Consider the following 19515-nt stretch of genomic DNA (forward strand, 5'->3'; position numbering starts at 1 on the left):
GTCTCACTGTTCCAAATCTTGCCTCTGCAGTCTATAAATGGCCCCCAGCCTACAATAACCTGATTTAGGACTTTCAGCTTTAAAATGGTGCTAAACTGATACACATTCAGTAGAAACAATGCTTCAAATTTTGAATTTGAATCTTTTCCTGGGCTAGTGATATGGGGCATGATATTCTCTTGCAATGTTGGGCAAGAGCAGTAGTAAGTTACAACTCCCAGTCATGCCCCTGATCACAAGAGCAACAACCAGTGCTCTATGGTGAACTGTGCTGCTAAGCCAGACCGTTTGGCAGGTCAAATGTAATAGATGCACTTTCAACTTAATATTTTCAACTTAGGATGAGTTTAACAGCTGCTTTTATCTGTTCTAATATTATATGAGAGCTGGACTGGTCATCAGCCGGCAAACATTAGCTACTAAATATTTGGCAAATCACAGAATCTTGACATTTTCATATATGAAGGTAGCATTTTCTCTTTTAAAATGTTTATTATTATTTATTTGCAAATTATGAGATACAATGTAATAATTCATTACGTATATACAGTGTGCAATGACCAAACTAGGCATGTTAGCATTTCCATCTCCTTAATTCTTTAAAAATTTTTTGATTAACATAACAATTATACACATTTATGGGTTAGAGTATATTTCAGTACATGTATACAAAATGTGATGATCAAATTAAGTAAATAACATTTCTATCTCCTTATCTTTACTTTGTTTTTAGCTTTCTAGCTTCTCAGTTTGAGTTATTCATTCCCCACCCCCCTACCCACACTGGGGATTAAACCCAAGGGCACTTAATCACTGAGCCACATTCCCAGCCCTTTTTTATTTTGTATTTTATTTAGAGACTGGGTCTCACTGAATTGCCTCAGGTTTCACTAAGTTGCTGAGGCTGGCTTTGCACTTGAGATCCTCCTGCCTCGGCCTCCTAAACTGGGATTAAAAGCATGTGCCACACACTTGGATATTCATAAAATATTTAATAGGATACTGTGAACTACAGTCACCCCATGTGCTATGAACATTAGAGCTCATTACATCTACCTTACTGTAATTGTATACTAATCATCCAACTTCCCTCTACCCTTCCCTCCCTAATTTCCCAGCCTCTAATAATCGCTATTATATATTCTGATTGATTTCTTTTAATATCCACATATAAGAAAGACCATGCAGCATTTCTTTTTCTGTGTCTAGGTCATTTCATATAACATAATGTTCTCCAGTTTGGTCCATTTTGCTAAACATGATGATGGGATATCATTCTTTTAATGACCAAATAGTATTTCATTGTGTATATAGTATGCATTTGTGGACACACACACACCACCATTTCTTTATCCATTCATCTGCTGATGGGCATTTGGGTTAATTCCATTTCTTAACTATGTGAATAGTGTAGCAAAAACATGGCATGCAGGTGTCTCTGGTATTCTGATAGCTTTTCCCTTGGATATATACTCAGAAGTAGGATAGCCAGATCATATAGTAGATTTTTAGTTTATTGAGGAACATTCACACTATTCTCCATAGTGGCTGCACCAGTTTACATTCTCATCAATTGAATATATGAGTTCCTTTTACTCCACATCATCTCCTGCATTTGTTAAACAGATGTTCTAGCTGGGGTGAGATGATCTCACTGAGATTTTGATTTTCATTCCCCAGATGACTAATGAAACTGAGCATTTTTGCATAAATTAGCTGGCCATTTAAATTCTTTCTTTGGAAAACTGTCCATTCTCATACTTTACCCACTTTTTAATTGGATTATTTGGGGTTTACTACTGTTGTCGTTTTTTAAATTCCTTCTATATTCTGGATACTAATCTTTGTCAGATGAATATCTGACATATATATTTTTTTCTCATTCTGTAGGTTGTCTTTTCATTGTATTGATTGTTTTCTTTGATGCATAGAAACTTCTTAGTTTGACATGACCCCATTTGTGTAGTTTTGCTTTTGTTTCCTGTGCTTTGGGGATCTTATTCAAATGCTCATTGCCTGGACTGATATCTTGAAGTGTTTCCACTATGTTTTTTTTTTTTTTGGTTTTCATTTATTTGTTTATTTATTTTTGGTAGCTTCATAGTTTCAGGTCTTATATTTAGAACTTGATCCATTTTTAGTTGATTTTTGTATAGAGTGAGAGACAGGGGTCAAGTTTCAATGTTCTGCATGTGAATATTCAGTTTTTCCAACACCAATACCAACTTTTGAAGAGGCTGTCCTTTCTCCAATGTATGTTTTTGGTACCTTGGTGAAGACTCAATTGGCAGAAAATTTATGAGGTTATTTCCCAGTACTCCATTCTGTTCCATTAGTCTCTGTGTCTTTTTTTTATGTCAATACCACAATGTTTTCATTATTACAGCTCTAATTGATTTTGGTTACCAATAGAAAATTAACAATGATAGTCTTTCTAGCACTCGGAAATCACACCAAATGTAATTTTAATTCAATAATTACATTCATTCAATGAACAAGGTATTGAATTCCTGCTATGTATGATCATCACCATTAATTAATAAGTATATAATGGTGAGAAAAAAAGAAATGGTTTAGATCCTCCAAATTTTAAAATCTAGTGGAGAGACAGACAGAAAAAGAGCTATATAATTACAAAGTATAATTATAAAATGATCAAATTCCATAAAGATAATAGCCAGGTACTATGATGGTAAATAGCATGAAGACATAGTTAATTGGAAAAAAATTATCGAAAGCTTGCCTACAGAGGTGTTATTTAGGTCAAGATTTAAAGGATACATGAGTATCAGCTATACCACAAAACTAGCAGATAGACAGTCCACATGGTGGCAAGGCCCTCATGTTGGAAAGAGCTCCATATTTGCTAGAAAGTAAAGAGGGTAATATGCCAACCATGGCCAGGATAACTGCTCAGGAAAAGGCTGATCAAATCCTTTGTATTTTGTGAGATGTCGTGAGGAGTTTGGATTTTTATTTAACCAGAAATATTTTGAAGGATTTTAAAGAAGCATAAATGCATCTATATGATGAATGACTATGGCAGAACAGAGGAGGAAACATAGAAAACAAGCAGAAGATCACTGCAATAATATCAGGGGAGACAACTGTGCCCTCGACTAGGATGACAGAAGTGGAAATGAAGAGAAGTAAATGAATTGAAGATATAACTTAAAGGCCTAATCCATGATTTATTGAAGGGCAGGATGTGGGTCATAATGGAGAACGACTTCTAGGCTCAAGTTTAAGCAACCGTCTGGTTGTTATACTACATATTGAGAGGTTAATAAAAGGAGAAAAGTTTTCAGAGAGAAATTCCACTTTAGGTATATTAAGTTTGGGATGGCTATGGGTCATCCAAAAGGAGATGTCAAAAAGCTATAAGATTCACTTATATCCCTGAGAGAGTTTCTACACGATGGCACAGGGCGGAAGGAGCTTCTACACGGTGGACAGGGGAGAGCTGCACTGAGATACAAGTGTGGAAATCTGAAGAGAACTCTTCTAGATCATTCAGGAGAACACTGATCGTCATATGCATGTAACATGTGATCCCTCCCCCCTCAGGACTAGGAAAAAAAAACTAAAAGGATTAGAGACAATGGTTCTTGGAGTTTACATAGGGCTGGGAAAAGTTCTTCTCATACCAACTAGACAGGAAAACCTCATGTTTCCAAGGCAGTGGGTAAGCACTTTGGAGGATCTTTTCCCAACAATGGGATGCAGTAGACTAAACACAGCTCTGGTCCCACTTAACAAATCTAGAATGTAAGAAAAGAAAGGATCAAATTATTTCCAAATAATTTAACTATTCCCCAGAACAAAGCTCAAAAATATTTATGAGAATACAAAAATATACAACATCCAAGAAGGTAAAATGCACAATGCCTGGCATCTAAAAAAAAAAACTACCAGTCATACAAAGAAGTAGGAAATTATGACTCATTCACAAGAAATTTTAAAAACCAAGAATAAAATTAATCAACTGAACCCAACCCAGAAATGACACAGATGTTAGGGTTAGCACACAAGAATATTTTCCCACATTTTAAGAAACTGAAGTAAAGATATGGGAGATATGAAAATGACAAAATAAAACTTTCAGAGACGAAAACCATAATGACCAAGATAAAAACGTTATACATCAAATTAGATGAACAGCAGATTAGTCATCACAGGATAAAAGATTTATGGACTTGAAAATATGGCAATAGGAATAATCAAAATGAAATGCTAAAAAAAGATAATTAAAAAAGAGAACTTCACTGACCTAATTTAAAAATTCATATGGAAATGGAAAGACCTATATTAGCCAAAACAACTTTAAAAACAAGTTGAAGATTAACACTGCCTAATGTCAAGATAGATAAAATGAACAGTATGGTTTTGGCATGAAAATAAATAAACAAATCTATGGAACAGGATGGAGAGTGCGGAAGTAAAACTTTACATATATAGATAACTATCACTTTGACAAATGTGAAGAGAAAATTCAGTTGAGAAAAATTCCTTTTCAAAAAATAATTCTGGAACCATTGCATATGTATGTTCAGGAAAATAAATTCATATATATCTCAAACCATAAAAAAATTAATTCAAAATTCAAAATGAACCTAAGCCTCAACATAGGATGTAAAACTTTAAAACTTGTACAAGTAAAAAAATCAATGTGACCCTATTTAGGCAAATAATTTTCAGATATGACACCAAAAGCATGATGCAAAAATCCAGAAAAATTGTAGTTGTATGTCATCAAAATTAAAGATGTCTGTTCCTTGAAAGACAATGAAGAAAAAACCCTGAATGGAAGAAAGCATTTGCAAAGTATATATCTGCTAAATAATTTATATCCAGGGAAAACAATTATGTTCCATTTTTCTTAAAACTCAAAATTAAGACAATAATTCACCTAATTTAAAAATGACAGAAGAATTGAACAAACACTTTACCCAAAATGAATATAGACAGCAAATAAGCACAGAAAACATATTTACCATCATTGGTTATTAGAGATATGCAAAAGAAAATCACATGAAATAACACCACACATCTATGAGAATTAAAGTTATAATATTAAGTGTTGACAAGGATGGGGAGCAACAAACTACAGTTTAGGAATAAGAATGACTATAAAAGCCATCGGTGTTACAAAAGTTACAAACTATCTTAAAGGGATGTATATTCCTACTGGTACAGTCTGCAGTGAATGAAATGATGATCATATGCTTCAAATTTGATTTTGGATTTAAAGAATTCAAGAAAACTGAACAATTTGTCATGACTCCTCCCTCCACCTTTCATCCTAAACTATCTTTCTTTCCTCGCTCCCTCTTTCCCTTCCTTCCTTTCTTTATGTACCAGGGATTGAACTCAGGGACACTTGCCCACTGAACCACACCCTCAGCCCTATTTTGTATTTCAGAGACAGGGTCTCACTGAGTTGCTTGGGGCCTTGCTAAGTTGCTTAGGCTGCCTTTGAACTTGTGATCTTCTTGTCTCACCCTCCTGAGTCACTGGGATTACAGGCATGCGCCACTACACTGGGCTTCACCCTAAACGTTTACATTTTGGTCTTTCTTGAAACTGTACCCTGGATCCCCTTCTCTTTTCTGACTAATTTCTATGTAGGTGGTTTCATTCATTCACAAAAGCTTTACACATTGGTGAGGACTGAATTTTTTTGGGGGGAGGAGCACTGAGGATTGAACCCAGGAATACTTTACCACCATCCCCAGAGCTTTTTTACTTTTTTAAAATTAAGATAGGGTCCTGCTGAGTTGCTTAGGTCCTCGTTGAGTTGCCAAGGATGGCCTCAAACTTGCAATCTTCCCGCCTCAGCCTCTCCAGTTGCTGGGATTACAGGTGTGCACCATTGCACCCAGCTTAATTTATATTTCTAGAAAATACCACTACTCTAAATTTATGGCTCTACTTTTTTCCTCCTTCTCCTCCTCCTCCTTCTCATCTTACCTTTTCTTTTTGGCTTAATAAAAGAGAAATTGACATATAATACGCTGCACATATTTAAATTGTACAATTTGTAGGTTTTGACTAATGTGTTCAGTCATAAAATTATCACCACAAGCAGAACAAGGGATGTAATGACTGCCCAAAATATTTCTGGAGCCTTCTGCAATTTCTCCCACTCTCCCCATTCCCTCAAAAGTCCCCAGGCAACCAAAATATGCTTTATGTTGTTATATATCAGCTTATATATTCTAAACTTTCATATAAATGAAATCATTTGATATAATAAATGAAATGTTCCTGTAGTATTCAGAAACTTTCTGGACTATAGGTGATAAAATACGAATCAGCAAGGTAAATTTAAATAGTCATTGGAAAAAAGTTTGATACTTTTACCTGGCTTTTTTCACTCAACATATCTTTTAAGATTCATCCATATTTCATGTGCATCATCAATTCATTCCTTATTGTTGAGCAGTGGTATTCCATTGTAGGAATATGTCACATTCCCTTACTCAAAATGAACCTTATTCATTCACTTTTGGGCATTTGTGTTTTTACAGTTTTAAAGTTTTGAAGTTGCTATAGCCATTTTTATATAAGCCTTTGTATGGACATGCGTTTCAATTTCTCTTGAAAAAAATACCTAGGAATGAAATGGCTGAATTGTAAGGTAGGCACATGTTTAAATTTTTAGGAAGTTGCCAAACTGTTTTCCAGTGGGGTTGTACTACTTTTCATACCCAAAACGTATATTGTCAATATTAAATGTCAATTATTCTTTGATTAAACTAAAGTGGTTGTAAAGTAGGAGCAGAAGGTAGAGGAAAAGGAGGAGAAAGAGGCATTAGATCCATTAATTCAGATTACTGGTGTTTGCTAGAAATATAAATTCACTCCTCATCAGGAGTGAATACAGGCAATACACCAAGCTTTAAGAATGATAATCAGAAAAGAGAAGGGAACCCAGGATACACCCTTAAAAAATACGGGAATGTAGAACTTTTAGATAAAGGGAGTCATGAGTAACTGCAGTTTTCTCAAGTTGTTTAAATCTAAAATTAAATTTGAAGTATCTGATCACCATTTCCTTCATGGCAGGCTCTAGCAGTAGAAATAGAAATCCTTTTAAGATAGTTTGTAACAACAACTTTTGTGACTTTTTATACTTGTTTCTATTTCTAAACCATAACATTTAACATTATTACTGATTCTAATTTACAGAAGTTGTCTTCACCTCTAGTGTTAGTATTTATAAAAGTTCCATTCAAAAATGTCTATCATAGGGAAAATGTTTCTTGTATTTCTAAGAAATATGCTAGCATATTCTGAAGAAGATTCATTCTAACTTAATGTTAAACTAAACATTATACATGGCATATATCATCAACAGAGTACAGAATATAAAATATTCACAGAAAAAAATGTAATTAGTATTTATGATATTTAATGGGTATTTATTAAAAAATTTTAACCAGAACAAATTAAATCTATTAGCACTCAAAAAACATTAGATGCTGGTGTGTAAGCTTAAGATAAATTCAAGTGGCTAATTACATTGATTTTGCCTATTTATTTCTATTTTGTCATTGTAAAGCTACAGCCTTGAAACCTTCTAACTTAACGTACTACAGAAGCATTTCAGATTAAATCCCTGTATTTATATCAGAAACAAAATTTTATTTCCAAAAATGGAAAGATCCAATGTGGTCTGTTCCCTCAACCTATTCTCTTGTTCAGACCCTTCACTACGCCCCTCCCAGCCCATCATCAGATGCTTTCATAAGTGTTGTTTATGTTCACTGACTCTTCTTCCTATTCTCTCAGCCACATCAGCCTTCCAAGAATGCTCTCTTTAAGCCCACCATGAAATCTCAGTGGCCAGCATCTCTGAGCATGTTTTTACTCTCCTATTACTTAAGCTTGTTGCACCATTGGATGCTGCAGTTGGCTGTACTCTTTTCAACTCCTCACTCACGCAGTGTTTTTCTTCTGGGATACTACCTCCCCTTTTTTGCTAGCTATTCCTTTTTAGTTTCTGAGTTCTCCTTCTCAGTTTCAATTTTGAATTTGCATGGTTCTATTTTCTACGCTCTTCTTTATCGCCTTCCTGACAGTCTTATCCCTACCCATGTTTTTAGCACCCCCCCCCCAATTATTTGCATTTCCACTAAATGAAGATTATTCTCCCTCTGGGAGCCAGAACACACTTGCCTGCCTCAGTTTATTGGCTAACTTCTACTGGACCTGGAGGAATCAGGTCAAGAAAATATGTAATTCCTAAGAGCTTAGAAGACATGTCTATTCAACAATAAACAAATCTGTTCAAAAAGTATAAACTTTACCAAATAAAGGAACAACCAGACAATCCATTCCAATTTTTAACAAATTTACTTGAGGAGTAGTTTGCAGTTGTCGGTCTCTGGGCAGTGCATAAAAGCTGTGGGAAACAGCACTAGAGAGTACAATATCAGAAACTTACTTGGTCTAGAGCCAGGGCTCATTCTACATTAATCTCATATTGAACATCCTGTCTTGTTAAAAGTAAACAAAGTAAATTAAGGTAAAATTTTTGACTACAGAATATAGCATTATGCTTCAGATTAGGGAAGTTCCGTTCCTAGCCTTTGTGATACTTCACCATTATAGATGAAACCAATTTAAAGTGCTGATACTTTGAGCTTTAAACTTCCATGGACAAGGTCCAAGATGTAACTACAGTGAGGTTCATTTTAGTGGTTAAGGAACCCAGAGAATTTGGAATGGCTTTATTCACATAAATGCCACTAATAGAAGAATTTGTCATATTGTCACAAAGAAACTAAATTTCTCTTAATTTTTTAAAATGAGTATTCACTGACCAATTTTTTCATCTAAATCATAGTTTGTAATAAATGTGTTTACTAATTCATACCCATATGTCATGTAATCATTGATTAGCTTATATAATAAATTAAAAAAAATAAATGTCTTAAGAATACTTTCTTTGTATTTTTTAAATAAAATGTTAATGCTTATGGGAGTCATAATCTGAAATTTTATATGTATATCAAATTTTAAATTTTTATCAAAATAGCCCACATTTGCATTTGGAAAAGAAAAAAAATATATGTGTCCAAGGGGAGAGAGAGAGAGAGAAAGAGAGGGAGGGAGAATACAAAGGATAATGGGATTAAAAGATAGTATGAAAAGGATTAAGAGATAGTATAGAAATTAACATTTAATCAATATAATACATGTGCATCATAAAATAAAATATTAAAATACATGTGTGTCATAAAATATTAAAAGTTTTACTATACATAATAGATTTCAAGTTAAGAATTTTAAAATGCTTAAAATTTCCATATTCATGTGTAAAAATACTTGCATATTGCTAATTCTGCTTCTAGTAACATACTGTTTTTAGTTTTGTGATAATTTTTATATCTGAAAACATTTTGCAAGGTCTGTAAGCAAAATTATTTTTATAACTATTCTTCTCTCTGAGTGTTCTTAGATTCATAAAGTAGCAGATAACAACAGTACATATGTACAGTTAAAAAAGAAAGCCATTCTATTTAGTATTATCTGGTGAAGCTTTACTAAAAATGAATTATATTCATGTAATTTTAACAAGCATAGAAAATTATAAATTTTCATGGAGCAATTATGAATATAAAGTTGGTAGGTGAAGACCTTTAGAAGGAGCACTACGTTCCATAGCTGTCTATCAGTAAGCCTCTGAGCATACTGCTTGGAAGGCATATTTATAATAGGGTACAGGGAACAGCTGGCTAAGATCTTCATTTCAATTACTGTAACTAACATTTGCCAGAGGTGACCCTCAGTGTCCAGGATGAAAGGCCTTTTCAATCAGTCAATATATTTTCTACTACTAATTTTCTCTACTAATAAGATTGAAGCACACTATTTAATTATGTTTTAAGTTTAAAAATGTTTGTTTTAAAAAGGGTAAAGATGTTAGATTTTACAGTTAAGTAAAACCCTAGAGTACCAGAGAGTCTTCTGTGTAGAAGCCTATCTTGTCAAAAGTTACTAAGTTGATGTCTAATATCTATATTGACTTTAGTTACTCAGGTCATGTCTAATATCTATACTTATGGGCATATTTTTTTCTGTAGAAACCTGTCTCATCAAGAGTTGTGGAACTGATGACTAATATCTATATTGACTTTTATCAGAACACAACTGGAATTACTGTTGCATATTAATAATGAAAGTAAGCTTCTCAACTCATTGACTGGTGCAAACTTTCCCCACAATTCTAAAATGTGAGATTTTAACATGTTTTCCTAATTCAAGAAGTCTAATTTTGAAAATGATACTGCTGAACACACACACACACACACACACACACACACACAAGCAGCCATCATGCAGAGGATCTAACGTGAAGCAACAGACAGTGAAAGGTCAGTCATGAAGCTGACATATCCTCTATATACTGCTTATTTCTTTCCATCCTGCTTTTAAAAAAGAATATTGTAAAGGGTATTTGCAATTCTTTATTTATTTATGTGTTTCTTTTGAGCTCTGCCAGTTCACATAATTAAAAGGCTTCTGCCCTAAATAAGTGAATGTCAAAGTCCAAGGTGCATCATGAAAGAAAACAATTACGAACCATTATGATTTTTTGCCATTTGGTGCTTATTAAGCATGTGTGTTAGAAATTCAGAATTCTTACACTGCATTAATCTATCACTGCCCCCTAATTTTCTTCTTCAATTACATATATACTTATGAGAAAAGGAAAGAATTTGGTTTTATAAATATGTTGATGTGAAAAATCATTCAAAGTCTAAATCCCAGAAAAATAGTTTCTTAGGATGTTTTTTCCCCCACTTTAAGGTTTAGACATCTTTTTCTTCTCTTAGAAAACATTATTTTCAAACTAATTTTATAATGTCCACAATGGCTTGTGACATTATGGATTGGTCCAGTTTCTTATTGCACTAGGATACTTTTTAGTATTCTTCTCAAGTTGTACCATTCCTCTTTAAAATAGTAATAAGAAAAAAAACACTATAAAGATAGAAATAGCAAACTTATATTGTTGCAAAACCACTATATTTTCTCAAATTGAAATCACTATGGGATTTTTTTCTTGCTTTCAGGAAGCTTAAGTTTAGAACCAGTATTTCTAAATTATTTCATTTAAAGTGTAGACAGATGCCTGAAAATTACCATCCAATGACAGTGGAAAAGGTACACAACCCTGTCCTTAGAGGTGATGGAAAACTAACCAATACTAGTGAATATGAAATTTTGTGACTGAAAGCTATGATAAAATGAATTAACTCATTCTTACCCTAAAATGTGAGTTTGGGGGCATTAATTGTATTATTAATTATTCAAACCATATTACTTTGCCTCTGCCTTCTTATGCTTTTGAGACAATACCATTTTATTTTCAGAATGTTTACTCTTTCTAACAATAATGCTTCCCAAACTGCCTATCAGAGGGCCCTGTTGACCTACCTTTATGCATGTGGAGCATGTTACCACAGACTTAGTGTTGTTGTCTTCCCAGGCACCCTTCTGGTTTAGGGATTTTATGGGCCCTAGTAAACCACAAAAGCCTACATTTTCTAGGATCAGTTTTGTAGTCCTTCTGCAGAATCCCCTAAAAAATGAAAGGCAACAGCCCAAAGAACATCAGGGACTCAATTGCATGACAAACAAAAGTAAAGTACATCAATCAGTAAAAGACAAATAAATTTTAGAATGCAAAGATTCCAAGTGGTAGTCAAGACAAGGCTTAAGTATACTGTCTGGAACCTGTGCTTCAGCATGCGAGAGCATTAACATGGAACTTCAAAGGATAGAAATTAGTGGGGGCCAAATAAGTCACTTACCAGGAGTCAGAGATTGTCACTCTCAGGAGTGAAGAAAGATTTTAATGAAGTTGTTGTAAAGAAAGTTTATCTAGCTATCCCCTTTCAGCCAACCTTCAGCCCTCTGATTCCCTTATCCAAATCCTGCTCAACAATCACCTGGCACAATTTTCCCTACATAGCAATGCCTACAACTGAGTGCATAACCACCAGAACCTATTTTCATGTAGTCAAGTGTAAACAGATACATAGAAAGATAAATAACTAGAAGGTAGATAATTAGTCATAGTTTAATTATATACACTCTATTATGTCTGCACTTCTTCCTTAATAATAATTTTTGTAAATCTCCCAATACATATCTAATGCATTCTTCTCAGTAACTGTGTAATACTGCATGTTATCAATAGAGCACAATTCATCCAACCATTCTCCTGCCAATGGGTATTCTTTTTGCTTATATTTTTGTTCATTTGCTACAACAAACAATTCATTCATGCAGTAGGTTTTCATTTAAAGCCCTCTATTTACTATTTAAATCTAGGAATAGAGCGGGGGGAAAAATGGAGTTCTTGCTCTCACAGAATATCCATTCTACTGGTGGAGAAAGGCAGTAGTTTAATAAGTAACATAATGTTATATTTTTATGAGGCTAAATAAGGAAATAGAAAGGCACAGGGAATTTACTTTATACTTTGGATGGGGTGATCAAGGAAGACCTCTTTGAGAAGACATTTGATCAGTAATCTGAACAACTTGCAGGAGTAAGCCATGAGGAGTGTTAAGAGCAATCCAGGCAGAAAGAGTAGCCAGCGTCAAAGTTCCAAGAACAGAGAAAACGTGATTGAGAACCCATGGGGACAGCCAATCATGGGTGGTGCACAGTGAGGGAGAAGCAAGCCAGGATGTCAGACAGACACTCTGGCCAGGATCCAGGTGATGCAAGGCTTGGAAGGAACTTTAGAAAATGTCACAGTAAATGTTCACAGACACTGTCAGATTTGTCTCCCCCAAAACTACTGCAATCACACTTCTATAAGCAATCAATGATCATGGGCAGTCCAAGAACACAAATAGGCTGGTCCAGAGTCCTCATAGCTATTTGTCAGTCAGTTGAGTTTGCTTTTCAAAATCTACTCATAACTTGAAATAGGCCTATGAGAATAAAATATTTGTATATGAAAGCTATACAAATGCAAAATATTCTTGTTAGTTTATCTTATCTGTCAAATCCAGAGAGATCTAGAAATTAGATCTGCCAGTGGGTAAGATTTTCACAGTAAAAAAATATCTCAGGCTGAGAAAAGATGAAATTCTGGTATAATCTCAGATCCAATGGGCTCTGGAATAATAGTTGCCAAGGATAGAACTGAAGACGTCAGAGTGGCTATGTCAACACAAAGCATTGGATAGGATAAGTTGCTAAAACTTATGTATCAACATGAGCTAGAATTCTCTTAGGTTGGAAGAAAATGGTCTTATAAATACAGATGCTCCTTGGCTTACAATGAGGTTATTTCTTGGTGAACCCACATATTTATTCATATATTCAAAATGTACTTGGTACCCCTAACCTACCAAATACCATAGCTTAGCAAACAACTGCAGATGACAGTTGTCATCTTAGCAAACAACTGCAGATGACAGTTGTTTATCCTCTCGGTGCACAGCTGCCTGGGAGTGCAGCTCACTTCCTCTGTTCAGCATCATGAGAGCATGGTACCACATATCACTAGCCAGGGAAAAGATCACAACTCAAAATTCTAAGATGGTTTCTATTGTTGGCTTTCAAGTATCATTGTGATAAAGCAACTTAAGTCGATAAATATGTATAAACTGTATAAATGGGTGAAAATCAAAGTGAAAGGAGCTTGCCTTTGTCATTGTTGTCCAAACTTTTCTCAAAATGTCTGGTTTCATCATCTTAAATTGATGTTTTACCTTCTGCAAAGGAGGAAGAAGAAGAAAGTGGGAACAGCCTAGAAAAAAGCACAAAAGGGGAGGCAAATCCTTGAAGAATAAGAACCACAAATATCTATTCAAGTCTGTGTTTCCTTCTCATTAAAAGGGGTTAAGGAACTCTTAATAATCTAATATTTACAATATAGTAAAATCCATATTACATTAAAACTCATGGTATTTTAGAGGATTCTGAAACACTCATATATGTGAAAAAGAAGACTATAAAAGATCATAGAAGAGACATTAATTCCACCTCAAGTTTAAAACTCCTAATGGAGAAAATAATAAATAAAAGCCAAGGGATACCTGCTATGTAATAAGGCACAAATTAAGTTTTAATTGCATCTCGGGGTTAAAAGAAGACTTTTTAAATTAAACAAAAAGAAAGAGGAGAAACACCTTTTAAAAGCCAAGCAGTCAATAAAATGTTAGTTATTCTCTCCAGCGATCATTTGGCTTTTAAAATTCTGATAACCTTCCCTAAAAAAAAAAAAAAAAAAAAAAAAAAGAAAGAAAGAAAAAAAAAAAAAGCATTTCCTCTAGTCTAGACAACATAACCCGCTTCCATCTTAGATAGGGCGCTTGGGAATGGGGATCTGTCTCATTTCACTCACACCATATATGATTCCACATAAACCAGGACAGTGTGTCCCTCCACACCCCAAACAGGGATCCCTGTGAGGCAGTACTTCCTACTATGAGCCAAGGCCTTCAGCAAATTCTGTGTGAAAATACATTTGTTCCTGTTTTCTTTTCACTTACCTTGAAAAGTCTCATCCCCATGACACTGATGGTGGCTTTGGGTGTTGGCTCAAGAGAAAGCAAGCAGCAGAAGGAGGTGGTTTCCTGTGGAGCAGGCAACTTCAGACACCAAGTCCAGGTCCTCCCGTAAACACTAAAACTGAGAAGTCAACACCAGGGTAACATCAGGAAGCTAAGTGTTTCATTATACCTACACACTGAGTAGTGAAGCATTCTGACCACTGAATTTTCTTTAGAGTTCTGCTTTTTTTTTTTTTTTAAATATGTTTTCAACTTAAAAAGTCTTTTATAAAAGCCTTTTATAACAGACTGTATTTTTGAAGAAAAAAAAAAGCAAGCATTCTTTAAGATATATTTATTGCCTGGGAACCATTATTTGCACCCCTGATAACAGAATGGATTCTTCATTAAAAGGGCTATAGTGTAATATGAGTATTTCTTGGTAGGGGCCCTTCAAATATACTGTGGTTCTTGCTATATAGCTAGCATCTGCCATACCAACAAGGAAAATGTGCCAGAAATAGGTGTGAACATTTTTTGGCTTTAACCTGTATTTATGAACTAAATGAAGAAAAAGAAAGAATTGTCATTTGGCTTATTCAGATTAGAAAGACATGTTGAGCTTATAATTCCTAAAGCTCCTCCAATTCTTAAATTCTATGTGCTAAATTTGGAGCACTTGTGTTTTTATTTTCCTAGAACCACACTGAAAATCTAAACAAATAACTTTACCCTTTAGTCTCTTGTTTAATGAACTTGGTTTATTCCTGATAAAATATGGGAGGATGTGACATAGACTATGGTTTTCTGGGTTGGTTTGGTGTCAGAACTAGAAGTCTGAGTGCAAGTCTGTTAGAGAAAATTCATGTTATTCCCTTATGAACAATATATGTGGAGAATATGACCAAAAACATAATTAGTTCTATACTTAAGGTACATTATAGGTGAAATAAATTTTACCTAGTCAAACTTAGGACAAATCTGTTCCCATTTCAGTTCATTAGATTGGAAATTTACATACAAAGTTTGAAAATATTAAATTATAAATAAACATTTGAAATGATATCTGTTCATACACTAGAGACTGTTTGTAGCTATGTTTTACCTAGTCAAATCAATTTTCTTGAACTTATGTGTCTAAATAGAATGTGGTCATACATTTTAGTGTACCTATAGTCTTATTTTGGTTGGTCCCATAAGAAGGAAGAGAATTTGATTATCATCACTTTGCAATTTCTTTGCAAAACCTCTTTATTTCCTTAGGAAGAAATAACCATGGACAGCTCTTAATAAAAATTTCATTTCTTTACATGAAAACTTTAAACCTTGAAGTGTTCTTCAAAGTTTAAGCTTTAGTTATTCATTTGAATTTAAGTAAAACTTGCTCACTGATCAGTTAAACTAAATTATACTGAAAACAAATAATAATGCATTTTAAAAAACAGTTGAGTATCTTGCTCTCACCTACAATCGAATCTTAACTAAAAAGATGGTATGAATATCTGCTACTGTGTCTTTCTATATAGAAATATAATGATAAAGATCTTATTTTAATTCAGGAAACTTATTAACCACAAATTACATGTAAAAACATGAACCACTCCTATATCAAAGACCCAACTGAGTTTGAAATAGAGAAGGTGTTTTTTAGTTTGTTTGTTTTTGCTGTTCTCTGTCAACCTTTATGACTCACTCACTATGGTTTATCTGGTGTCTTTACACACTATTTAGAGACAACCTCAGCAAGAAAAAAAATGGATTTAACTTGTCAGAGCAAAAAAAATCAAGGAAACATTATAGCAGTGACATGTATAAAACAAAAGAGATCATTTGAAGTGAGACAGATAAGGATTCAAATCAAATTAAACAAGTTAATTATCCTAAGCCACAAGGTCTTCATCTGTAAAATAATGCTTGCCCCAGGATTGTTTTTAGCCAGCACATGGAGGTATTACCATGCTGGTTAGTGAAGAGTGAAGTATTTCCATACATTCGTAAAGAGCTGCTCCCCAAAACACCAGTCCCCTTGTCCCATTCTATATCAGGATCCTCCAGTCCTCATCAAATTCAGTAACCCCTCAACAATTGGAAAAGCTTCTGAAATTCTCCTTCAATGCTACATTCTGATTGGTCAGTGCCCTTGTCCTACTAGTATTAAATATTTTTAATATCTCCATATCTGTCTTATGAAGTATTTCAAGAATTTAGTGAGATAATGATACCTAGCATTTAATAAGCATTGTGCTCAGTATTATAAATTGTCTAATGTGCCCAATCTCACAAGGCTGGGTGTGTCTTCTGTGGCTTATCAGGAAAATCCCTCATTTGATAAGGTCATAGAACCCTTTCTTCCCCCATTAATTTCTTCCTTTCTAAGGTCATTGGCAATGCTGACTACACGTCATTAGTATATACGTGTTCAGCAATCTTAAAAAGCAAGAAAATAAAAACCATTTCTAAACTAGATCAAAATGTGTTCATTAGCACACTGAGATTGAATTTCAAGATGACTTTTTAAATTTTCATGTCAATCTGTTTAATTAATGGAAGTCTGTACATTGTTTCTGTTTGCATGTTTGTATCATTTATTGACGGATATAATCATTGTTAACAACACATAATTTGAAAGGGGAAAAAGATGTATGGCTCAGTTTATAAAGAATTAACCCAAATGTTTAAGGCAAAGAAAGGTTTAGTTCTCAAAAGACAGGATAAAATAAATTCTCTTTCTCCAAGTTGATGGTTTAAGAAAATAGCTAATTCAGAAATACAAAAATCGAGGGGAAGGGTGACCACCAACAGAAAAGGCCCAGTGGCCCGCGGCTGGACAGAGCTTCCAATCACTCCTGCAAGGTAGGCGGGCCTGCGACCCACCGGCAGAAGAGGAGGAGCCGCCTGCTGAGAGGCTGAGCCGCCCCCTCCCCCTGCGCCGGCATAGTAGAGGGAACTGGGACCAAACACAGAGCAGGCCCAGCGGCCTGCTGAGGGGCAGAGCCGCCCCCCCACCCCCCTCGCCTGCCAGGTAGGGGAAGGGTGACCACCAACAGAAAAGGCCCAGTGGCCCGCGGCTGGACAGAGCTTCCAATCACTCCTGCAAGGTAGGCGGGCCTGCGACCCACCGGCAGAAGAGGAGGAGCCGCCTGCTGAGAGGCTGAGCCGCCCCCTCCCCCTGCGCCGGCATAGTAGAGGGAACTGGGACCAAACACAGAGCAGGCCCAGCGGCCTGCTGAGGGGCAGAGCCGCCCCCCACCCCCCGCGCCTGCCAGGTAGGGGAACTGTGACCACCGACAGAAAAGGCCCAGTGGCCCGCGGCGGGACAGAGCTTCCAATCACTCCTGCAAGGTAGGCGGGCCTGCGACCCACCGGCAGAAGAGGAGCAGCGGCCTGCTGAGAGGCAGAGCCGCCCACTCCCCCCAGTGCCTGCAAGGTAGTCGGAACTGAGACCACCATCAGAACAGGTCATACCTGCAACTGAGAGACAGAACAGGCCCAGTGGCCTGAGGAAGGGTAGAGCCGCCCCCCCCCACGCCTGCAAAGTAGGCGGACCTGCGACCCACTGGCACTACAGCCCCAGAGGCCTGCAGAGGGGCAGTGCCGCTGCCTGCGCCTGCAAAGTAGGCAGAACTGCGACCTCCGACAGAACAAGCCTAGCGGCCCGCAGAGGGACAGAGCCGCCGCCCGCGCCTGCAAGGTCGGCGGACCTGCTGCCGACTGGCAGAGCAGGCCCAGCGGCCTGCCGGCGTGGTAGGCACATTGCCCCAATTGGAGGAGGGGCAGAGCCGCCGCCCGCGCCTGCGAGGGAGACTTTGCAACTATACAAGACCAATATAAATATATAGGGGGAAAATTCAATAGCACAACAGTTTCACCAAGAAGAAAGGAATGCGAACAGTATGAAGAGACAAGGAAAGAAAGGACCACAAGCATTGCAGGTCAACTCAACGTTAGAAGAGGTAATAGCTGCAGCTGAAGGAATGTCAGATAAAGAATTCAGGATATACATGCTTCAGATGATCTGGAGTCTCAAGGAAGACATCAGACAGCAAAATCAGACAATGAAAGATCACTTCAACAATGAATTACATAAACAAATCCAAGAAGCAAAAGATCAAATATACAGGGAAATAGAGGTTATAAAAAACAAACAAACAGAAATCCTAGAAATGCAGGAAGCAATAAGCCAACTTAAAAATTCAATTGAGAATACTACCAGCAGAGTAGAACACTTAGAAGACAGAACATCAGACAATGAAGATAAAGTATTTCAACTTGAAAAGAACATAGACACCTCAGCAAGACTGTTAAGAAACCATGAGCAGAACATCCAAGAAATATGGGATAACATCAAGAGACCAAATTTAAGAGTCATTGGGATACAGGAAGGCACAGAGTTTCAAACCAAAAGAATGAGCAATCTATTCAATGAAATAATTCGAGAAAACTTCCCAGACTTGAAGAATGAGACAGAACCCCAAATCCTAGAAGCCTACAGGACGCCGAATGTGCAAAATCATAAGAGACCCACACCTAGACACATTATAATGAAGATGCCCAACATACAGAATAAGGAGAGAATTTTAAAAGCTACAAGAGAAAGGAAGCAGATCACATTTAGGGGTAAGCCAATCAGGATAACAGCTGATCTTTCAACACAGACTCTGAAAGCTAGAAGATCCTGGAATAACATATTTCAAACACTGAAAGAAAATGGGTTCCAACCAAGAATTGTGTTTCCAGCGAAATTAAGCTTCAGGATGGAAGATGAAATTAAAACCTTCCACGATAAACAAAAGTTAAAAGAATTTGCAGCTAGAAAACCATCTCTTCAAAACATCCTTGGCAAAACATTACAGGAAGAGGAAATGGAAAATAACAATGAAAACCAACAGTGGGAGGTAGGACACTAAAGGGGGGAAAATAATCAAAGTGGAAAACAAACCATGTTTAGTAACATAAATAAACAAATATGGCTGGAAGAACAACCCAT

The 19515-nt window shown here is 36.0% G+C and overlaps 1 long non-coding RNA gene across 2 annotated transcripts; it reads right to left on the minus strand.

The window, feature by feature from the left end:
* Positions 1-1493: 1493 nt before the first annotated feature.
* LOC114099624 (uncharacterized) lies at positions 1494-14705 on the minus strand. Of its 2 annotated transcripts, XR_003583929.2 has the most exons (4): positions 14529-14705; positions 13680-13783; positions 11449-11593; positions 1494-3761 (listed from the first exon to the last, which is right to left on the minus strand). It is a non-coding gene; the product is annotated as an uncharacterized lncRNA (long non-coding RNA). The 2 variants fall into 2 exon arrangements; XR_011709100.1 differs by lacking the exon at positions 11449-11593.
* Positions 14706-19515: the final 4810 nt, after the last annotated feature.

This window comes from Marmota flaviventris, chromosome 11, assembly GCF_047511675.1.
Source record: "Marmota flaviventris isolate mMarFla1 chromosome 11, mMarFla1.hap1, whole genome shotgun sequence".
Classification (NCBI taxonomy): Eukaryota; Metazoa; Chordata; class Mammalia; order Rodentia; family Sciuridae; genus Marmota; species Marmota flaviventris.